At 47.4% G+C, this 24673-nt stretch overlaps 1 non-coding gene across 1 annotated transcript; it reads right to left on the bottom strand.

Moving 5' to 3' along the window:
- Nucleotides 1-24379: 24379 nt before the first annotated feature.
- TRNAS-GCU (transfer RNA serine (anticodon GCU)) lies at nucleotides 24380-24455 on the bottom strand. Its single transcript has one exon. It is a non-coding gene; the product is annotated as a tRNA-Ser (tRNA).
- Nucleotides 24456-24673: the final 218 nt, after the last annotated feature.

Genomic DNA, 24673 nt, shown 5'->3' with positions numbered 1-24673 from the left:
TATATTAAAATGTAGTATGCAAAAATATACATATATACACTGTTAACAAAATATACACCAACAGTAGTAGTCCAAGTAGTGCTCCATTGAAGTCCGTGGAACACTGGGTCCACACGGTATGGGCGAGGCCCACACAAGATCCCTGACCATGACGGAGAGAACACTGCAGGGGCATCAGATAGCAATAAAACTGGCACCTCAGGGGGAGGGAAAGGGGGGCACCTCAGCCGGTTGAGTGCATGACGCCAAATCCACGAGGGGGCCACATGCCCACTGTTCAATCCTGGGGAGTGCAAAGCCACAGTCTCTCAAGCCTCTACAGTGGGTGGTTTGCCCACTGCTTCATCCTGGGGAGTGCAAAGCCACAGTCTCTCCATCTCTACAGTGGGCGGGTTGCCCACTGTTTAATCCTGGGGAGTGCAAAGCCACAGTCTCTCATGTCTCTACAGTGGGTGCTTTGCCCACTGTTCAATCCTGGGGAGTGCAAAGCCACAGTCTCTCAAGTGGATGACATTCTCCACAGGTTCTGGAGGGGGCTTGGTGCCCAGAGTGCTTCATCCTGCCAAGGACTGAGGTAGTGGATTTATCTCTCCACTGGTTCTGGGGGGGGGGGGCTTGTGCCCAGAGTGCTTCATCCTGCTAAGGACTGAAGAAGTGGATGACAGTCTCCACTGGTTCTGGAGGAGGCTTGGTGCCCAAAGTGCTTCATCCTGCCAAGGACTGAGGTAGTGGATGGATCTCTCCACTGGTTCTGGAGGGGGCCTTGTGGCCAGAGTGCTTCATCCTGCCAAGGACTGAGGTAGTGGATGGATCTCTCCACTGGTTCTGGAGGGGACCTTGTGCCCAGAGTGCTTTATCCTGCTAAGGACTGAGGAAGTGGATGTGATACTCCACTGGTTCTGGAGGGGGCCTTGTGCCCAGAGTGCTTCATCCTGCCAAGGACTGAGGTAGTGGATGTGATACTCCACTGGTTCTGGAGGGGGCCTGGTGCCCAGAGTGCTTCATCCTGCCAAGGACTGAGGTAGTGGATGGATCTCTCCACTGGTTCTGGAGGGGGCCTTGTGCCCAGAGTGCTTCATCCTGCTAAGGACTGAGGAAGTGGATGTGATACTCCACTGGTTCTGGAGGGGGTTTGGTGCCCAGAGTGCTTCATCCTGCCAAGGACTGAGGTAGTGTATGGATCTCTCCACTGGTTCTGGAGGGGGCCTTGTGCCCAGAGAGCTTCATCCTGCTAAGGACTGAGGAAGTGGATGTGATACTCCACTGGTTCTGGAGGGGGCTTGGTGCCCAGAGTGCTTCATCCTGCCAAGGACTGAGGTAGTGGATGGATCTCTCCACTGGTTCTGGAGGGGGCCTTGTGCCCAGAGTGTTTAACCCTGCTAAGGACTGAGGTAGTGGATGTATCTCTCCACTGGTTCTGGAGGGGGACTTGTGCCCAGAGTGCTTCATCCTGCCAAGGACTGAGGAAGTGGATGACAGTCTCCACTGGTTCTGGAGTGGGCTTGGTGTCCAGAGTGCTTCATCCTGCTAAGGACAGAGGTAGTGGATGAATCTCTCCACTAGTTCTGGAGGGGGCCTTGTGCCCAGAGTGCTTCATCCTGCTAAGGACTGAGGAAGTGGATGTGATACTCCACTGGTTCTGGAGGGGGCTTGGTGCCCAGAGTGCTTCATCCTGCCAAGGATGAAATAGTGGATGGATCTCTCCACTGGTTCTGGAGGGGGCCTTGTGCCCAGAGTGCTTCATCCTGCTAAGGACTGAGGAAGTGGATGTGATACTCCACTGGTTCTGGAGGGGGCTTGGTGCCCAGAGTGCTTCCTCCTGCCCGTGACAGACTCAGTAGCGTCAGTGCCCTTGGCGCTCATGGGCCAGCGGTGCATGTGGCGGCTGTGCCCTGTTCAGCGGTGCTTGTGTCGGCGGTGTCCTGTTCAGCGGTGCTTTGGCGGCGGTGCCCTGTTCAGCGGTGCTTGTGGCGGTGGTGCCCTGTTCAGCGGTGCATGTGGCGGCGGTGCCCTGTTCAGCAGTGCTTGTGGCGGCGGTGCCCTGTTCAGCGGTGCTTGTGGCAGCGGTGCCCTGTTCAGCGGTCGTTGTGGCGGCGGTGCCCTGTTCAGCGGTGCATGTGGCGGTGGTGCCCTGTTCAGCAGTGCTTGTGGTGGCGGTGCCCTGTTCAGCGGTGCTTGTTGCGGCGGGGTCCTTTGCAGTGAGTCAGCTGCTGGCGGTCCTGTCTGGGCCAGCGGGGCTGGTGCTGGCGGTCCTGTCTGGGCCAGCGGGGCTGGTGCTGGCGATCCTGTCTGGTCCAGCAGGGCTGGTGCTGGCGGTCCTGTCTGGCCCAGCGGGGCTGGTGCTGGCGATTCTGTCTGGGCCAGCGGGGCTGGTGCTGGCGGTCCTGTCTGGCCCAGCGGGGCTGGTGCTGGCAGTCCTGTCTGGGCCAGTGGGGCTGGTGCTGGCGGTCCTGTCCTGGGCAGCAGGGCTGGTGGCGGTGGCCTCTTGGTCAGCAGGGCAGGTGCTGGCGGTGGCCTCCTGGGCAGCGGGGATGATGGCAGTGGCCTCCTGGGAAGCAGGGATGATGGCGGTGGCCTCCTGGGAAGAGGGGATGATGGCGGTGGCCTCCTTGGCAGCGGGGCTGGTGGCCTCTTGGGCAGCAGGGCAGGTGCTGGCGTTGGCCTCCTGAGCAGCGGGGATGATGGCGGTGGCCTCCTGGGCAGCGGGGATGATGGCGGTCTTCTCCGCAGTGCTGCCCTTCCCAGACCTGCTGTCTTTCTTGTGGCACTTCACCACCTTGGAAGGTGTCGCAGCTGACTCCACACTCCCACCTGTACCCCTGGGAGCGGATTTGGTGGCTGTAGTCTTCCCCCTCTCCCGCCGGGCACTGGCCAACTTTTCATGCTTCACAGGTGGGGGACTGATGGCCGGTGCACTCCAGATTCCGGTGGCTACAGGCACCACTGGTCCCGGAGATGTTGTGGCTGAGGTGCTAGGTTGGGACCTGGAGAGTCGGACCCTAGGAGTCGGACAGGGTTGGGGAGGTGTGGGAAAGAGGTCAAGGTTGGACAGTAAAAGTTTTTTGGAAACACTGGGATGGGTAGCTGGAGGGGGTTTGGGAGTGGAGGAAGAGGTTGTGATTGTAGGAGGTGTTCGTTTGGTGACTTTGGGTGAAGGTGCATGCGCTGGAGGCTGTCGTGAGGTGGATGGCTGTTGGGTGGGTGTGTGCCTGCGTTTGTGTATCTTGGGATGTGGCGTCACATACACACTGGGAGAGGAGACAGGGGACGTGTGAATGGCAGTGGGGGTGGTGACTGCACATGAGCGGGGTGTGGTGATGTGTGTGCTGGTGATGGCAGTAGTGGCTGTAGATGTAGAGCATGCAGGTGTGAGTGTAGACGAGACTGGGAGGGAGGAGGGAGACGAGGAGGAGGGGGACGCAGTGGAGGCAGTGGATGTTGGTGTGTCTGCATGTGTGTGTGATGCTTGCGTGAGTGCCTGTGGGATGTGTGGTGCTTATGTTTGCCTGAGCTTCCCTTGTGTGTTGACGCGTGTGAAAGCTGGTCTGAAGGTGTGCTTGGGATAGGCTGAGGTAGAGGGGATTGGGTCTGGGTGGAGGAAGTTGGAGGGGGGAGGCTAGAGACAGGGACAATGGCTGCCATCAGTGCTGAGGCCAGAGTCTGAAAAGCTCGCTGAAGGGCCACCTGACCAGAATGAATGCCCTCCAGGAATGCATTTGTTTGTTGCAACTGCCTTTCTACACCCTGGATAGCATTCAAAATGGCAAACTGCCCAACAGTGAGGGACCTCAGGAGGTCAATGGCCTCCTCACTGAGGGCAGCAGGGGTGACTGGGGCAGGGGCTGAGGTGCCTGGGGCTAAGGTGATGCCCACCCTCCTGGGTGAGCGGGCATGGGGCAAAGGATGAGGGGCTGCTGGGAGGGCGGTGCTGGTAGGGGGGGTGGCGGCTGTACCTGTAGATGCGGGGGGCACAGATGTTGCCGCCACCATAAGGGAGCTCCCATCAGAGGACGAGTCCGTGTCACTGGTGTCAGCTCCTGTCCCCGCCGTGGAGCTCCCCTCACCCTCCGTCCCACTGGTTAACTCCGAGTCCGTTGTCTCGCCCTCCAGGGCCATGTGGGATGCAGCTCCCTCCTGCTCCGGTGCCACTGCTCCTCCGCCTGATGATGCTAATGCACACAAGAACAGGGAGACCACAAAAAGGGGGGGGACGACAAAAGAAAGGCATGTTGAGTGCATGCATTACCGCTACCATTGGCGGACACGACAGTCACAGAAGCCCCGTGCACTACGCTGCGCACTTGGGCTCCACTTTTCAATCCCTGGGACATGGCCTACAAGGCTATGGCCGACATCTGCACACATGGATGACACAGGAGCCTGACTAGGTGTACTTGGCACTGTACACAGGTGGGGTGGGGTGCCACAGGGTCTTCCAGAACAAGGGGACCTTGCCTACTAAACTCGCCCTTACCTAGGGAAACCCACAGCCCACCTCCCCCACCCAGACACCTCCACTGCGTGCAAAATCAGCAGAATGAGAGTGTACTCACCCCCTTGTGGCTGCTGTGATGCCCCCAAGCGCCCATCCAACTCCGGGTACGCCACCGCCAGGATCCTGAACATCAGGGGGGTCATGTTGCGACGGGCACCCCTCCCACGTTGGGAGGCCATCCCCAGCTGGGCCTCCACCGTCTTCTTGCTCCAGCGGCAAATATCCTCCCATCTCTTACGGCAGTGGGTGCTCAGTCTGTGGTAGACCCCCAGGGTCCGGACGTCCTTGGCAATGGCACGCCAAATATCTTTTTTCTGGTGGGCGCTGACCTACATGAATTGTACAGGGGGAAAAGAAAAGTTATTACCAAATGCACCATCACAGTCATTGGTCCCCATCCCTACCCTTGCCATGATGCACATGCACTCACCGTCGTTTCATGCACGCCTCAATCTCCCCCCCCCCATCTTTCATCCACCCCACTCCACACAGGCATAGCCCATACAGCATGCTCCCAATGTATTTACCTGTTTGTCTGGAGGACCGTAGAGTAGTGTGTACTGGGGGAGGACCCTATCCACGATTTTCTCCATCTCCTCCGATGTGAAGGCAGGGGCCCTTTCCTCAGACGCACAAGCCATTGTCTCTTCCAGACCGAGGTCACAGCAGCACTTGCAGTGTAGGTCCTCTCCTGTTGAAGATCAGGTATCGAGTGATTGAACAGATAGAAAATGACGGTCACGTCCGCGGCGGTGTGTACCATCACCACCGGCGTACACCGTCATTGGCTCCTGGGACCCATAGGGTCCAATGTTAACCAATGCAGCATTGCGCCGCGGTCTTCGACCGCCTACCGCGACGGTTTACAACGCCAGCGCAGTTACCTCACATCCCATTGTCCCACTTTACAGGTCAGGCAGCCACCATTTCAGGGGCCCCCATGGCTTAATTTTTAACTGCATCACACATACCTAGGCCTAGCCTCAACACACATACAGGACAATTTTCGGATTATGATTCGTGTTCTGTGTAAGCTGGGGGTACGTACCTCTGAGTTGTTTGAATCTGTGCTCGCTGTTGTCCTTCATAGACACCATCCGCTGGGACATGTGAGGAGATGGCGACATCCTCCGGTGTACAGACTGCTGGTGGACCTGTCGACAATGGAGGAAAGACATGTGATCATCACCTACAGGCTTGACCGTGCCACAATCCAGGAACTGTGTTCCCAGCTGGAGCCAGACCTGATGTCAGCTATCCGCCATCCCACAGGAATCCCCCCTCAAGTGCAGGTGCTGTCAGTACTCCATTTCCTTGCAAGTGGGTCATTTCAAACAACAGAGGCCATAGCATCAAGGATGTCGCAGCCTATGTTTTCCAACGTGTTGTCCAGAGTGTTGTCTGCCCTGCTGAAACACATGCGGAGCTACATCGTTTTCCCTCAGGTGGAGGATTTGCCTACAGTGAAAGGAGACTTCTATGCCCTGGGACATATCCCCAACATCATAGATGCCATTGATGGGACCCATGTGGCTTTTGTACCCCCCGCAGGAGTGAACAGGTGTACAGAAACCGGAAGAGTTATCATTCCATGAATGTGCAGATGGTGAATTTGGCAGACCAGTGCATCTCCCATGTAAATGGCTCAGTGCATGATGCCTACATCCTGCGGAATTTCAGCATCCCTTATGTGATGGGTCAACTCCAGACGCACCGTGTGTGGCTATTAGGTGAGCACCTGGAAGCAAGTCAGTGGGAATGGTTGTCTGGGTCTGGGGATATCCCTACAGGTTAGTGTGTGTCTAACAGTTGTCCCTCAACATTTGCAGGTGACTCTGGTTACCCCAACCTGTCACGGCTACTGACCCAGTGAGGAATCCCAGGACAAGGGCAGAGGAACGCTACAATGAGGCCTATGGGCGAACTCAGCGGATAATAGAGCGGATCTTCGGCCTCCTGAAGGCCAGGTTCAGGTGCCTCCATGTGACAGGTGCATCCCTATTCTACTCACCAAAGAAGGTGTGCCAGATCATCGTGGCCTGCTGTATGCTTCACAACTTAGCTTTGCGACGACAGGTGCCTTTTCTGTAGGAGTATGGTCCAGATGGCGGTGTTGTTGCAGCTGTGGAGCCTGTGGACAGTGAAGACGAGGAAGCAAAAGAAGAGGACATGGACAACAGGAACTCAGTGATCCTGCAATATTTCCAGTGAGACACAGGTAAGAATACAAACCAGCTTACTACATGTACTTAAACACTACTACCTCTCTACTGTCTGTCGTTTTCACCCAGTGTATGGTCTCTGAGTTGTCACTTTCCCTTACGATTTCACAGATGTGTGTCCCACAGTGTGACATCTGCTTTGCTTCCTCATGGACTAGAGCTGTGTGACATAGTATGTTGACATTTGAATTGAAAGAGCATTTTGCCACTGTAATTGCTAATACACTATTTCGAAATCACAGACTGACTCCAGATTGTTTTGTGCTTCAAGGGTGTTTATTTAAGTGCTCAATATTGGAGGGGGTTGCAAATGGTGAGGGGTGATGGTGGAGGAATGTCCATGGCAGAGTCCAGTCTATTAGTCTCACATGTGCATTGCCCAATTGGGCATAGGAATTGGAGCTGGGGCAGTTTGAGGATGAGAGGGTGACAAGGTGGGACAGAAGGATGACAATCAGGGTGGTCTCATTTCTTGGCGGGGGTCTTGGCATCGTTCTCTGTCTTTGTCCTGGATCTCAGGGACCGTTTCGGGGTGGTTCTCCCTCTGCAGGGGGTGGGGTGCTGGTGTGGTGGTCCTGTGGTGGTGCCTCCTGTCCACTAGAGCCGGCGGAGGTGGTGGGCAGTTCATCGTCCATTCTAGTGTCAGGGGCCCTTGTTGTGTCACAGTGTCCCTCCTGGTGTTGAGTACTTCCTTCAGCACCCCTATGATGGTGCCCAGGGTGGAATTGATGGCTCTGAGTTCCTCCCTGAAGCCCAAACACTGTTCCTCCTGCAGGCGCTGGGTCTCCTGAAACTTGGCCATTACAGTTGCCATTGTCTCCTGGGAGTGGTGGTAGGCTCCCATGATGGAGGAGAGGGCCTCGTGGAGAGTGGGTTCCCTTGGCCTGTCCTCCCGCTGTCGCACAGCTGCCCTTCAAAGTTCCCCTGTGTTCCTGGTACTCCGTCCCCTGGACCGTGTGCCCACTACCAATGCCCCCAGGTCCCTGTTGTTATTGGGTTGGTGGGTTAGCCTGGGTTCCCTGTAGTGGTGGACACACAGCTGCTTGACGTATCCTGGGGACAGAGGTATGGGCCCGCTGGGTGGGTGCTGTACTGGTGTTTCCAGAGGGGGGAAGGTCTGTAGTGGCCTGTGACTGTGTGAGGGGAACCGACTGTCCAGAGGTCCCTGATGGGCCGGGCTGGCATCTAGATCCAGTTGGACAGAGCTGCTGTCATCACTGTGGGCATCTTCTGTTGGTGGTGTGGACATGTGTGGACCCTCCTCTCTGGTGACGTTAGGTAGGGGTCCTGCAGAGGTATAAAACGATGTTTATTACATGTGTGTGGCATGGTGTGCAATAGGTGGGTGTCCATGTACCCCAGTGCTTGCATTCCTGTGTGGGTCCTTATGCGATGGTGGTTTAGGGGGGTGTATGGGTATGTGCAGTGGCCATGCTTTGGTGATGGGTGTCCATGATTTGTTGTTGCATGCAGGGCTTGGTGTTGGGATGGGTGGGTTGTGATAGTGGGACATTTGTGAGGAGTAGGAGTGATGGGGGTGAGGGTGAGGGTGGGGGTATGTGATGGCATGCAGGTAGGGTGGGGGATGTAATAGTAAAGCTTTGACTTACCAGAATCCATTCCTCCATCTACTCCTGCGAGGCCCTCAGGATGCAGAATCGCCAAGACCTGCTCCCCCCATGTTGTTAGTTTTTGGTGAGGAGGTGGGGGTCCGCCGCCAGTCCGCATAACCGCAATGTGGTGTCTTAAGACCACAGAACGCACCTTCCCCGTAGGTCGTTCCACCTCTTCCTGATGTCATCCCTATTTCTTGGGTGCTGTCCCACTGCATTGATCCTGTCCACTATTCTTCGCCATAGCTCCATCTTCCTAGCAATGGAGGTGTGCTGCACCTGTGTGGCTCTACCCGGACGATTTCCTCCACCATGACCCTGAGCTCCTCCTCAGAGGACCTGGGGTGTCTTTGCCGTGCCATGGGGTGGTGTGGGTGATGTGTGTGGTGGTGTGTGTAGTGATAAGTGAGGTGCTATTTAGTGGTGTGTTGTGTGAGGTGCGTGGAAGTAATGTGGGTGATGGTATTGTGTGCCTGTGAATGCTTGGTAGTTGTTTGTAGGGTCTCTCTCTGGCCTTCTCTCTGTACTTATGGCCAATGTTGTAATGAGGGCCATACACATTTATTTCCCCTTTAATATCTCAAAAACTACTGAACAGTTTTACACCAAGTAAGCAAAAGCGCAATCTGCTTACGAAAGCTATCTTTCTGCCAAATTTGGTTTAGATGTGTCTAAAGGTCCCATGGGAATTAAATGGGAAACACAACTTTTTTCACTCCTATTTTTCTCTGCCCTGCTTGGCGGATCACCCCAAAACTTTCAGTGTACAACAAGAATCACCCCAACACCTTTTTTGGGAAAATTTCGTGAAGATTCATCAAACGGTGTCAAAGATATAGGCAAGTCAAAAAATACTTTTTGCATGGAAGCATGGTCTTAGCTATATATACCTAGAGGTGACTGCCACGAGCTTTTGGGAAAACTCTCTGTGCAGTCAGGCTAAGTTAGAATCAACTAAAGAGCATCCCACTTTGTCATTGGTCAGGAAATCGTACATTTACAATTAGTCCGATAAGGATTAAACCCCAAATCTAACATATAATTAAACCTTCTTTCACATGTCAACGATTGGCTCCTCTTCTCCTGTTCCCATCATCAGACTTGTCAGGTAAGCTTTTTGTATCCATCCGTATTCGAGTCAGTGCATTCATTGTTAGATCCTGGGAACATCACTGTCTTACGCATCAAACTATACAAAATAGCAATTTCTACTACAAGACATTCTAGCAAGCAGTTCTCATGAGAACGTTAAAGACATCTGCTAACGTTTGGTCAACACAGTTTGAACAATACATGAATTGATTTCTCTGGACATACATTCCCAAGTTTTTACTAAACAGTGCAGCTTGATTTGAGGCTGTACAGACTAGGCCCAAACCTCGCTAACTTAAGGCCTATAATTAATAAAGCAAATACATAATGTAAAGTCATTAATATAGCACACTATTACATTTTTCCTAATGCAGGCACTTCAAGTTATAATAATAGGCATTTAATAAAAGCATTACGTATTTAATGGCGGTCACTCAAGTAGGCACATTTTCCAAGTCGCATATTATTTCTATATTAATCAAATTCTATGCAAATTATTAATCCAAAATACATAAAATGCATTAGTATGTAAATGCAGGGTTCACAATCCCTCCTCTGATGACTAAATATGTCATCACACTTTACATCATCCCATACAAATTTTTGTTCACCTAAAATGTGTTCTCCCTAAAACTTTTATTTCTTTTTTCCCTTGTCGAATTTTCCCTAAACAATCTTTCCAATTTAACTTATTCCCTTCTCCGATCATTTTTCAATTTCCTCATTTTAATCACATGATACATTTTATAAATTCCCCATGCTCCAATTATACAAATCAGAATAATCAGTATTACTTGCATTATTTTCAAAATTAGCCCTTTCCCTAAGTTGCCAAGCCAATTTTCCAGAGAAGCAAAACCTTTGCCAACATTTTCCCAAACTCCAGGCTCTTTCAGCTCTTTCAAATTAACGCTATATTTAGCAGCAGATTGTTAACAAGGCTTCTAATTTCTTTACTATTGTTAGGTACATATGAGCAACAATGTTGCGAGTTCAGCATTTTACAAACTCCACCCTCCTTTGCTGAAAGGATGTCTAACACAAGGAGGTTCTAAAGAGTCAGAGATCTTACCGCAGCCATTTCTGTATATATTAGGATCATGGCTCCTGAAAAATTTGTCAACATGTTATCCACACTAGTAGACAACTTTCACATTTTCAAAGAATTCAGAATAACTCAAACTGAAGGAGTTATTGCTCCAAATATGTCTCCAATTATGCCTGAATAAGATTCTCGCCTTTGGCTAACATGACTATATACTTTATTCAGGATCTCAAGTTGATAAATCTTTGGGAAAACTATCTAAGATGTGCATACCATTCTCTTGGAAGATGGTAATATACGTTTGGTCCACAGATGTAATATACTTCTGTTATTGCTGGGTCTTGTCCTTTTAACATGAACGTCTACTTACTCTGAAACAAAAACACATGTCTACATTCACTCATTCCCACAAACAATGTGTCAGTTCTAGATTTAGGCTATATACACAAACCTTTCCTACATGTTGTGCAACTAAAGCTAACCCCCTTTGTGTCTTTATGTCATTTTTAAATGTCCTTTTCTTAAAACCCTTTTCTAATTTCTCCTTCAATGCCTTTCTTCTATCATCTGTCAGATCTAAGAAACTCTTTTCTACAGGTGCGAGCAATCATGTCAAATTGTTTCGATGGGCGAAAGCTGTGCCAAATGTCAATGTAGGTTCAAGGAATCCTCTCACTAATTCTATGGTGTTTTCCTTAGCTACTCTACTCAGATACTTAATTATAGGAACAAAGAAAAACAGTACATCAAGGTTGGAATAGAAGTATTGAATGTACTCCTGGTTATAAAATCTTGTTAGTAAAAGACTGCAACTTTTTTCATGAGTAAGGGGCAAATTATAGTAAGTAACTCCCTCATCCACTGATGAAGAAATCTGTGTACAGACATAACAATCTCTTGCATCCATCATCTCAACATACTCATGGAGTAAACAATAGAAAACATTAGAAGAATTCTCCTTCAGGACTGTCTACGTCAAAATATTTATCATCTATCCTAAACCTGTCTGCTTCTGTGAGTGTAGTAGTTGTCTCTAAAGCCGAGGTATGGTTAGCCACAATTTTGTCAAGCCCACAATCAACACCAGACACAATATCATACCTACAATCACCAAGCCAATGCCTATGTAATTACAGCACCTATTCTTCCTAACCTGTTGGCTATGGTTACTCATGATCTGTAAAGAACCAGAAAGTAGAAGATAATTAAATTACAACTATGCATCAAAAACAAAATCTTCAGTCTTCTTTAGCAGTTATTTCCAGCTTTCAGACTTTCTTCCAGGACCTTTGTCAAAAATAGGCATCTAGTCAAAATCTGCAATTTTCTATCAAAATCAGTTTAGCAGTTTGTCAAATCTGGTTATTTCAAAAGTCTCTTCTGGTTACTTTCAATAGTCTCTTATGCATTTTCCTTAGATTCCCAATTTTACAAAGTTTAGTTCATTGATCTTCTTCACGTGCCAAAATATTGACCTGGAATTTCTCGATCAAAACAAAAGGACACAAATTCACTCTGCTATTCACATGTCATTGCATACGCCCATTCAGAACCTGGTGCCTTTGATTTGCAATTCTTTTTAACCTTCAATCTCCATTTGACTCTCCATCACTGAAATCTTCTCTTCTTGTTGTATCTATTTCTTCTTCAATTGTTGCCACTGTAATTGCTTTTTGACTCTTTGCTTGTGATTTCGGCCCCTTATCTCCTTTCGGTGGACCTCTCGTCAATGCTTTTTTCGGTGCTGGACTTGAAACATCTCTTTGTTCTGCAGGATTTTCTCTTCTTGACGTACCTGCAACTGATTCAAGAGGAGTCAGATCGTTTTGGCTTTGATCCGCCGCAACTCCTTCCCCCTCGCGGTCTGTAATTTGCTCTGTTTGTCTTTCAAGACTGCCTGCTTCTGGGCGAGCCCTCCTCTGACTAGACTCTCCTGTTCCCTCAGTTGAGATTGGTTCACTGTCACTCTCCTTTAACTCTTCCACTTGGTCTCTCATTGGAGTGTTTGCACTGGTTTCAGTTTGTTCAAATTCGGTCCTTGATTCTCCTGTTTCTTTCTCTGCGCCTGGGTTTCGTTTAGAAGTTGTTGGTACACTCAACAGCTTTTCTTCTTTTTCCAACGGACAGGGTACTTTCCGAGTATGGCCGGCATGAATCCAGTTCGGAACTCCAGCGCACTTAACGGCTTTAGTAGTAACCGGTACTACTTGGTAGGGGTCTTTCCACTGAGGCTCCAAACAAGTCTTTCTCACGTGTCTTCTGATCACAACCCAATCTCTCACTCTCAGGTTGTGGCTTTGGTCTTGAGACGGTTGCAGTTTGGTGACTTCCACCTGATGAGAGAAAGAGCGAACAACACCAGCCAGACCTTTGCAGTAATCCAACACCATATCAACTGTCATGTTCACAAGAGCATTTGCAGGAACCGCTGGCAACGTCATTGCTCTGCCCATGAGGATTTCATGTGGCAACAGTCCAGTTTTCCTGTCAGGTGTGTTCCTCATACTCATCAGAACTAACAGCAGTGCATCTGGCCATTTCAGATTTGTGGACGCACACATCTTTGCAGTTCTTGACTATAAGGTACCTGCCATTCATCTGCTTGACAAGTCCTGAAGCTTTAGGGCGGTAGCTAAAATGCAACTTCTGCTCAATGTTTAAAGCTGAACATAGTAGTTTAATTACTTCATCTATCTGATTCTAAAGAGACCAGAAGACCAAGATGAGGTATCAGTTCCCATAGCAGTAACTTCGCTACTGTAAGGCTGTCATTTCTCCATGTAGGGTAAGATTCAATCCAGTGGCTAAAAATGCAAACAATCACCAACAGATATCTCAAACCTCCACACACAGGCATCTCCATGAAATCCATCTGAATTCTGCTACATGGACCTCCTGCTCTTCCAATGTGGCTCATGCTTACCACAGTCCCTTTACCCACGTTCATCTGCTGACAGATCATGCATCGATAGCAGATTGTTTGGCAACCTGTCTAAACGTTGGATTAAACCAAAATTGCTTGAACATTTGAACCATGGCATCCCTCCCAACATGTGCTTGACCATGAAAATATCTATCCATTTGAGTCAACAAACTATTCAGCAAGATCACTTGTCTCTTTCCTGATACCCATACATCATCCTCATGCTCAACACATTTTAATTTTTGACAATTCCTCTTTTCATCTTTGTCAACATTATCTTGAAGCGCTTTCAATTCATCCAATGTATCTATAACATGCAATGCATAATTTGGGCACATTTCTTCTTGAGCTAACAATTTCCACTTATCTTTGAACGATATACAGTTCAATGTGCAAAACCTTTCGACTTGATCCGCATATCCATTTCCCATTGACACAAATTCTTGTGATTTCAGGTGTGCACTGCATTTCACCACAGCAATCTTTTCAGGCATTTGAATAGCTTGTAACAAATCATGAATTCTTTCACCATTTCTAACCGGTGAACCAGAAGAGGTCAGGAAACCTCTCTGCGATCATAACTGGCCAATGTCATGGCCTATCCCAAATCCATACTGAATGTCAGTAGAAGTGGTAACTTTAAGCTGTGCAGAGACATGCCATGCTCTCGTAAAGGCTACCAACTCTGCCACTTTTGCAGTACACACTCCTCGAATCCAGGACACTTAGAGTATACCAGATATTGTGCACACAGCATATTCAGCTCTCTGCATGTTATCTCTTAAACAGGAACCATCGACAAAAATAATTTGCTCATTTTCTTCCAATCGAGTATCTTGAATATCAGGTCTCGGTTTTGTGCACAAATCAGTAACCCCCAGACAGTCATGTTCAACTTCTTCCAATTTGTCAACCTCAATATTTTTCTTTTGGAAGTAAAGTTGCTGGGTTAAGCACTGGACACCATTTTATTGACACGTTCGGTGAACCCAGGATAACAATCTCATAACGTGTCAGCCTGGCATTAGTCAAATGCTGAGTCTTGGTTCTAGTGAGTAAAACTTCGATGGAGTGAGGGACCATGACAGTTAAAGGATGTCCCATCACAAAGCTCTCACTCTGAGGGAGGCTCAGTCCAACCGCTGCAACAGCACGTAAACAGCCTGGTGAAGCTGCTGCAACTGGGTCCAAAGCAGCTGAAAAATATGCTACTGTGCGGTTTACACCACCATGGACTTGAGTCAGAACAGACAAAGAACAAGCATCACGCTAATGACAAAACAACATGAAGGGTTTTGGGTAGTCAGGCATACACAAAGCCGGGGCTTTGCACAGACTCTCTCTAAACTCAGTAAAGGGTTTCATACAGGCTTGTTCTAACACTAAGGGATTGGTAACTTTATGGGTCAGCTTCTGCAATGGCTTTGAAATAACTGGAAAGTTGTGAATCCACTGACGACAATAACTCACCATTCCTAAAAACATTCTGACATCTCTCTGTGAGCGGGGGATTTATCTGCAATATGGCTGTGACCCTTTCTCTGGAGATTTTCCTAATTCTCTTTTCAGTTAGGTGTCCCAAATATTTAACTTCTTTCTGACAGTACTGTAATTTTGCGGAGGGCACTTTAAGCCCATTCTTACCTAAGTGATTCAGTAAGGCAGTAGTATCATATTTGTATGCTTCTCTCGTCTTTAATGCGACCAACAAATCATCAATGTACTTTACTAACGTTGATTGGAAAGGCATTTCCAAAGACTCCAGGTTCTTTTCAGAATCTTGTTGAAAATGTATGGTGACTCTGAAAACCATTGAGAGATTCTACACCAACAACAGACTCCTTCCAAAAATGTAAAACAGAAAATAAACTGACTATCCTCATGAAGAGGTACAGAAAAGAATGCTTATGACAGGTCTACCACAGTGAACCATTCGGCATTGCATGGGATCTGAAACAATATCACTGCTAGATTGGGCACTAGGGGACAACACTTAATTACAATATCATTTACTTTTCGCAAATCCTGAACAATTCAGAATTTCCCACAAGTCTTTCACAATCCCATTATCAGTGAATTACATGGGAGCTCAGCACTTCTTCGAAAACACCTTGGTTTACAAATTCTGACATTATGGGTGCAATCCCTTCAATTGTATCCTGTGTCATGTGGTATTGAGGAATCTGAGAGAAAATCGCACTTGGCTTGACTTGGATCTTAAATGCCTCAACTCCTTTAATTAGGACCAATGTATTTCCCTATAAAATCTCACACTTTCATTTAACTGTTACCTGGAAGTCAAGGAGGTGACCATTTGGGACACAAGCCTGTCCACGGCTAAAGAGGAAGCAGTGGCGAACTTCCTAAATGCTTCTGGGTCACTAACTCCTGTAAAACTTGGCATCCTTGACGTGGTCTCCCTCAAATTTTTGCCTCTGTTTCCCAGGTTGTTGATGTGTGCTGGACTCTTTTTTTGCTGTTTTTGTTACTCTGGGCACTTTACCACTGCTATCCAGTGCTAAAGGGCTCCTATGTAAAATGTATGTGTAATTGGCTTTCCATGATTTGCATATTTGATTTCTTGGTAAGTCCCTAGTACAGTGCACTAGAGGTGCCTAGGGCCTGTAAATCAAATGCCACGAGTGGGCCTGCAGCACTGGATGTGCCACCCACATTAGTAGCTCTGTAAACATGGCTCAGACCCACCACTGCACTGTCTGTGAGTGCAGTTTTAACTGCCAATTAGACTTGGCAAGTGTACCCACTTCCCAGGCCTAAACCTTCCCTTTTCTTACATGTAAGACACACCTAAGGTAGGCCCTAGGTAGCCCCATGGGCAGGGTGCAGTGTATGTTTAAGGTAGGACATATACTAATGTATTTTATATGTCCTGACAGTGAAATACTGACAAATTCGTTTTTTACTGTTGCAAGGCTGATCACTCTCATAAGTTAACATGTGGGTTGCCTTTAAATATGATTAAAACATAGATTCCCTTTGGGAGCAGATAGACATGTGGAGTTTGGGGTCTCTGAACTCACAATTTAAAAATACATCTTTTAGAGAAGTTGGTTTTGAGATTGTGTGTTTGGAAATGACACTCTTAGAAAGTAGGCGTTTTCTTGCTTAAACCATTCTGTGACACTGCCTGTTGGTGGATTCCCTGTCTGGGTCAGTTGGACAGTTGGGCTGTTTGCACCTCTCTCTAGACTGTGACACAAAAGGAGCTGGGTTGTAGTCTGTATATCCTGATGAGCCATCTGTGATAGCAGGGAGAGGAGGAGTGGTCACTTACACCTGAAAGGGCTGTGCCTGCCCTCACACAATCCAGTCTCCAACCCCCTGGTGTGTGTCTGGGGTTTGGCCTGGGCAAGGCAAGATCTCACAAACAAGAGAGACTTTCCTTTGAAGTAGGCCTACTTCAAAGGCAGAAAGGTGTATATGAAGAATATCCAAAACCCATGAAAATTATATAAGTTCTGGAATCAAGAGGAACCTCTGCCAAGGAGTTGAAGAGCTGAGGAGAAGTGCTGCCCTGCCTGTGACTGTGCTTTGTGGAGCTATCCTGCAGTTGCTGCTTCTGCCTGTGAAAGGGGAGAAAGAATGGACTTTGTTGTGCATTCCTGCTTGTGCAGAATCTCCAAGGGCTTGAACTGAGCTTGCCTCCTGTTGTTGAAGTCTCAGGACCATCAAAGACTTCCCCTGCCAGCACCTGCACTCTCTTCTGAGACTCCTGCCCTGCCAAGTGGTGCCCTATCTACTGTAGTTCCTGGGCCCTTGAAAGATTAAACTGGCAGAAAAAAAGAACAAAAATCCACGCAGAGACCGCCGTGTGGGGACATTTTCGATGCACCTTCCATGATGCGGCTGACAAACAACGTGCCACCGGCTTCACGACTGAAATCAATGTCCACCTGCATTGTGGCTGGAAGATCGATGCAACATGGCTGGAGAAACGACACGCAACACCCACTAATGGAGGTTGATAATGATGCAAACCCCACGCAGCATGGTTTTCTGATACCTTGCAACCTAATTTTCAACACAACATCGCTGGATGCGGAAAAACAACGCAAAGCCTGCCCGACCCGACGTGCGTGTCTGGATCGACGCATCGCTCTCTTGCCGGAGAGAAGAAATGACGCACGCCGATCCGACCCGAGGAATAACGGCGGATGGTCTCGCTTGCGAGTGAGAAATCTACGCAGCGCTGGCCTTTTTCAATGCACACTCACCTGTGTGGCTTTATTTTGACGATACCCAGGTACTTTTTGGGAAATAACAGCATTCTCACTGTTTTCTAAGGATTAAGACTCTTATTCTTTGACAATTGATAACTTGACTTGTGTCTGTTGGATTTTTGTCATTTTGGTCTTGTTGTGTTTAGATAAATATTCCCTATTTTTCTAAACCTGTGTTGTATCATTTTGTAGTGTTTTCACTGAGTTACTGTATGTGTTGGTACAAATACTTTACACATTGCTTCTGAAGTTAAGCCCGCCTTCTCGTGCCAAGCTACCAAGGGGTTGAGCCGGGGTTACCCATGGGTGATTCTCCTTTACCGTGACTAGAGTGAGGGGCCTTGCTTGGACAGGGGGTAACCTGACTGCCGACCAAAGACCACATTTCTAACAGCTCCCATCAACACATGACAATGAGCCAGCTCTGGAGGTGTATGGGATGAACTGAGTAAAAGTAGTGAAAGACTGCTGGTCCAAGGGGGACACACTGTAATGCCCCAGTGCCTCCAGGACAGGTTCATCGACCTGGCTCACTAAGGCCGCCAAGAGGTAGTGAAGACTGAGGCAAGACTTTGAGAAAAAGTCTGGTTCCCAGGAATAGACACCATGGTAGACGAAAAGGTGTGGGTTTGCCACTTCTGCACGAACACCGGGGGACCACAGCCTGCCCCAGTAATCAACAAGGAAGCCTGCCTAAGACCGTGGTCCGAGTCAGTTTTGAAAAGGAAATCTGGAAGATCATGGACATCCAAGGAACTGTGATTACTGTCCAGTGAAGCCACACCATGGTAGCCAGGAATGTGTCCTGGTTTGAACAAGTATTGGCCTTGCTTGAGGAGCTGAGTGACAACCAGGTGGGGCGGGATGAGATGTTTGTCGAAGAACTGTGACATAAAGCCCATGTGATGGTGGTGCCCTAGGCAGTCCTTGAAACCACTGGGACACGTTATTGGATGGCGGACCTGTTCCCATCAGTGATCATCAGCACCCAGCCCCCCCCTTCCCCTCAGGGCCAGCCACACTGGTCGCCCCACTGACTGGTGCGAGAGAGAATGGAGGCTGGAGACAGAGATATGGTCTGCGCCCTAATCCAGCACTGAGCCAGCTGCTCCAGGCCTATGCATGCATGGGGTATATAAAGTTTGGCATTAATTTAAGAAAAGTTGGAAGGGATGTAGAGTGTCACCTGGCCTCCATGATACACCTTGGCCTGGTGTGGCCTGAGGGGATAAATAAACACTGGAGCGGCCACTCAAGGTACTCTAGCTATTTTTACTCCTAGCCTCATTGTCACATTATTTGTAGCTCTTTCTACATGAGGCCTATCCTGCATGTCCCCACCATGGAGGCAGCACAAATACCATTTCCCTCCACTTCCACCATAAGCAGTTGATCTTCCAGGGTACGGAGGAGCTGCCATCTTGAAGCAGAAACTAATGTGCATTGCACATGCACATGCTCTCTCAAGCCCAGAAAGCAACAGTTATAATAGAGGTAAGCTAAACCCAGCCCAATCAGATCATATTGATGCCAGACCTGAGTGCTAATGTACACCATGATGTTTAAAATAACTGGTGGTTTCCAATACAAGGGTGCTTTCAGTCATCGCTATCTCCTGGTGAATTTATCTGATGTGTTGCAATCTTTGCTGTTGCAGCACAAGTGCCGTAGGAACTGTTTTGTTTAGTAGGAGTTTCATGAACACAGCATTCCAAGACCAGAGCTTGCTGTGGAAAAAAAAGTACCTCAATCTGTGGTCGAACAGCAGAGTGACACCAATAAAAACGATTAGTATTTAGCTCCATCGAAGTGACAAGGCACGAATAAGAAAAAGACGAAACTGAAATGACATGCTGGCCAATGAAAAGCAAGGCACTGAGAGCGACAATGGGATGAACCAATGGTAAGTAGTGGGTGGGATAAAAGCCACTTTTACGTTTTTTTAAAGAAACAATAGCACCCCAAGTGACTGCACGCATGCATGTTGCCTGCAGGATCGACCTAAAAATCTGCAAAACTCACAATATGAGCACTTGCAGTTGATTCGGGGAGCTGACAGAAACATACCTTCCCCAACCCACCATCACTTCATGCCTGCCCCGCTATGACCTAGTAAGCCTTGCTTCTCAAGCCTCACAGTCGAACCATCTGGCCTAACCAACCACTTAGCTCCATGTCTTCAATATTGAAATATCTTCCTGAAGAATGATGATGAAAGTGAAGACATCTTTTATATTTTTAACTTCACTTTATTGACAAACTTTGCATATGTATGTTTCTGACTGGAAAGTAGGGGGAGACTGGCTTCCAACATGGTAAATTTGTCCTGGTGTCATTTTCAGGCACAAGGGCATAATTCAGCAATGTATGCACAATGTCTGCATTCTGTTGAGCAGCATCCTGCAGTCAGTGAGTGGGCTTTCTTATGTTGACTTCCAACTTGACCTAAAACAAAAGCCTGATTTAAAAGGTAATGTAACGTTCTTTTGTTCAACTACCCTCTTGGCTGAGAGCCAACTGGAGCCTAACAAATGGATGCCAAGGAAACAAAGGCATAAACGTATTACTTCACAAGTATGTTTAGAAAAATTATGATCTGGAGGTAGGCTTTTGACTTTGTTTAACGCACTATGTAAGAGACATGCGTGTGCTGTCAGAATGCAAGATGTAGCTCTACATACGCGTAGGTACACACATAATAATTTAAAAGGCACCTAGTGTAAATTAATCATTTTATAGCACTACTCATCCCAATGTAGGGTGTCATAGTGCTTTAAGTCCCACACAGAGGCACAACAATTCATACGTGTGTAAATAAATGTCCAGAACAAATAATACAAGACAATAATGGTTATAAGGTGGAGGAATCAGATACTGTCCATACTTGTAGATATCATGGGCCTGATTATGAGTTTGGTGGTGGGAGAACACCAGAACAGTGGTGTGGAGACCGCTAGGTCGGGCCACAGAGCTGGAGGTCTCCACACTAGCCTCAGTACGAGTTTTCCACTGAGCTGACTGGCAGAAACCTTTGTTTGTACTGGTCAGCACAGTGGGGAACCTGCAGTAGCATTGTACTCAGTTTCACAAGGACAATGTTGTGGGCAGTGCAGGAGCCTCTCTGTGGCCCCCTGTATTTGTCCTCCACCAGCCTTTTTATGGCATTTGAACCACCATGAAAATGCTAGAGGAGAACATGGTTGTAGTCAGCACAGCAGCTCTGACTGCAGCTCCACCGTGGCTGATTACAACCACAACCGCTGTCATCCTGTCGGGATCAGAGGTCCTGGAAGAGATGGCGGTCTTTTGGCAGCACGGTCCGCCAATCTTGTAATATGGTGGTCAGACCGCCAGTTTCAGCGGTCTGACCACCACTGCGAGTCTGGCAGGTTTTGAAGCATTAGACTCATAATCTGGCCCAAAATGTTAAGGGTGAATGGCAGAAGATGCTCTTCCGTTAGAACGGAGGAGTGATGCCCCTCTGCCTAATATGCCCCCCAGGGATAAAAAATAAAATGGTAATAAAATGAATTTAGTGGCAGCAGTGAGCTATGCATAGTTTAAAGTGTGCATGTCTTTTTGGCTGTCTGTCTTGCGACAACCAGCCAGACATGGGCATTTTAAACTTCTCTAACTTATCTGCCTTAAAATAGCTGGGTTAAAGAAAGACAAAGCCTCCAGGGCTCTTGAAAGTGCTGAGAGAGGCTGCTCCCTCCAATGGGACTTCTCTCATCCTGCTTACCAGCATGAGAGCAGCGCCAGGATTGTTTAGGGGAAATAGATCACTGTGCTACGTTAGAACCATTGCAACTTACGAACTGGAAGTAAGAAAATTACCTTGGTGTCAAAAGCAGTAATTCACTCACCTATCTACATAAAATACCAATCTGTGATCTTCATGTTAAACGATGGGCTTTGCAGGAGGCACATTACCCTTTTTGCTACTTTATGAGTAAGGCTCCCAATTTTCTGTTTTTGCTTATTTCTACAGATGAATACAGGCAGAAAACAATATGTGTCCTGTCAGTATTTATTTTTATAATTGGAAAAATACAAAAAAATGTGCTTCCGGTGAGTGACTCTCCATGCTGTCTTTCGTGAATTTTAAGGCAACAGCTGAGCAGACAGGATGGGAAGTTAAAAAACAGGTTGAGCTCTCCCTAAATACAGGCATGTTGACATATATTTGTAATATAATGCTGGTATGTACCTGAGGCTGTAGTGGTTTGCTATATTTGGCTGCTTAATTTGTTAAAACGCAAAGGGCATCAAAGTAATAGCACATGTTTGTCAGTTAAATAAATTTGGATGTATACCATTTTACAACTTCATTTGTTCTCAGAACACAAAAGAAAGATGGATAAATACCAGTCAGATGGCCAAAAAGTAATATGGATAAATACATACAGAAATTATTAAAAAAAAATACCATAAAACCGGGGAGTCGTATTTCTGAGTCAAAAGTGTGATTGGACAAAACGCTCCAAGAACTTCATTAACCACTAGTTTTCTTGCTGCTAATATATTATAATCTCCTCAGAATTGCTGGGCACACAAAGATCTTTGCAGCAGGTGTCTTAATTGAATAGTATGTTAAAATGCACCCTCGTTGTGATCAATTAATAAAGCTAGATTTACCGTCACGTACGTACTTACTGTCAGTTTTTTTGAAGCAGATTTGTCTACAAATAAATATATAAGTTGACTTTCAGACTCTGATTTTCAAACTCTGCCCCTCGTGACTCCACCCCTTTCCTCTACCACCACTTGACCCCAATGTATGGGATCCTGGAGACATTTTTTTCTAATTCCAGCACAGCTGACCTCTAATCCTTCATGGTTTCTTGCTCCATACATATGGGCACCACCAGTTGTGCGTTATAAAGATGAAAGCCATTGGTGAGTTCTATGAACATATGTAGTCAGCATGTCAGAGTCCAAGTGTCTATGTAATGGCACAGAACTCTAAGGTTATTTTCATTTAATGCAGAAGTGGAACTTTGTTCCATATCATATTTGGGCTGCCTGTGGTATGCTTAATCTGGCCAGAAATGAGGCAGTGTCCTCCGGTGAGAGTGTGATTAACAACGGTGCTCGACGCTTACTTCCTTTGCCTCACCAAAACCTGTCATTTTTTTATTTGTTATTTACATAATTTTGCATAGCGCTGAGTAAGACATGATCATTATATCCCTGATCAGTGTGTATGTTAAAAAATATCCATTACAGAGAAAACCAAAAATTTGAAGACACGTCATGGAACAAAATAAACATGATAGCAATTGCCAACAACCTAAAAGGACGAGAAGACAGTCTCTCAGCTCTGCCATCACAGCAGGTTGGGTTTGAGGCACCCGTTGAATAAAATTAATCTTTTACGCTTCTGCAGACAGGACGGTTAGAGGAACATCGGAAGCAATCTCGCGCCTGTCATGCGTGACGCAATGGATGCCACACGGGGGGCTCTTTATGGCAGGGATGGTATGCCATGGAAGATTATGACATACACAGGTATGATAAGACTGCCAATGATTGATATAATTCCAAACAGACATGCATGTGTGCACTGCCGCCTGCAGACACGTGATGGCCACATACTGATCAGGGTGCACTCTACTCACATATAAGGGGGTCGCTAAAGCTCCACAATTAGCCACGAGGGCAACGTCATATGCAGATAAGACCTTCCAATCAAATGCTCACCACGTGAAGAAGTGACTGTGTAAATACGTAATGATGCACGTGTACTACAATGAGCCACCTGGTATCTGAGACGCGTGGGACATGCGTGTTCTGGAGTAAGTGGACATACACAAACTTCCAAGTGCGGTTCTTGGCTGTATGTGAGCCCTTTCGTCATACCTCTCGCCTGGTGCCTGCTGCTAGAGCTCCATGGCTGCCACATTCAGCGCCTACTGCTCTTCGTGGCGCCCTCATCTGAAACACTAACATGGTGCTACATTGTTAACTAAAACTTGTATCCACGTAGTCCACATACTAGGCAAGTGTGAAGGCTTTTTAGTTGTACACTCTTCTTTGTTTATACACTACATTTGCCTTCGCTTGGTGACATAACGCGGGCAGAGTATGTAAAATAAATTCTAATTCTCAGAGCACCAAAGTTCCACATGTGCATTTCTGATCTTAAGCTTTGCAACTGTTTAGGCCCAGCATGTGCACCGCGTCTTTTTCCGAGCGTGACACGAGTCACATGCCATGCATGGGTTTCAACCCTTACTGGAGTGCAGAGTCCCAAAGCACAGTAAGAATAAGGTTGACAATTAAGAAGAAAATGTACAGCAGTGAATGGAAGATAGAGTTAAAGTGCGGCGAATGGATTGATTTTCTCGGCGTGGACTCACCATACTGTGATGCCGAGCAAATCACACCTGTTGCTAAAATGAACCAGCCTAGGGGGTAATGGAACTGGTGCGCTCCGATACCTGATACCTTCGGCCACGGTTCGCGCTATATGCATTTTTTTATACATAGGTATAACTGCAAGATCACGTCCAGCGTAAACTCAGTCCAAGGACATCGGTTCTATTTTCAGGAGCATCAGACACTACAGGGGGTTTTACTGTTGTTGTTTTAGGCACAGTTTGAGTGATTAGGCCAAAATAGCACCACTTTAAGGAGGGGCTGGGGGTTTGATTAGACAAGCCTTAATTGTTGGCTTTTCGTCTTTTTTCAGGCACATGGAAAGTTGTTATTCATCAATTTTTAATGTAAACTAAAGCAGAAGTTACGACGAGGGTGGGATTCGAACCCAGCGTGCACAATGGATTAGCAGTCCATCGCCTTAACCACTCGGCCACCTCGTCGATGTATATAACGTCGTGTCAGATATGTATCTTGTGTTACTGCTAATGGGCTGCGATTGTGCACAATACCAACGAAATGATGAGGGTGATCTGACGAGGCACAAAATCTCTGTCATTTGGCGAGTATACCACGCCCCATCTCTACCTGGAGCGTCTTCGCAGTTACTAACACGGACACGCTGAAACCAATCTTTATGCAGTGTGTGCTGGGCCGTGTT

The sequence above is a fragment of the Pleurodeles waltl genome, chromosome 12, assembly GCF_031143425.1.
Source record: "Pleurodeles waltl isolate 20211129_DDA chromosome 12, aPleWal1.hap1.20221129, whole genome shotgun sequence".
Lineage (NCBI taxonomy): Eukaryota > Metazoa > Chordata > Amphibia > Caudata > Salamandridae > Pleurodeles > Pleurodeles waltl.
Note: the sequence above shows the minus strand (reverse complement) of the source record. Positions and strands in the feature narration are given on the sequence as shown.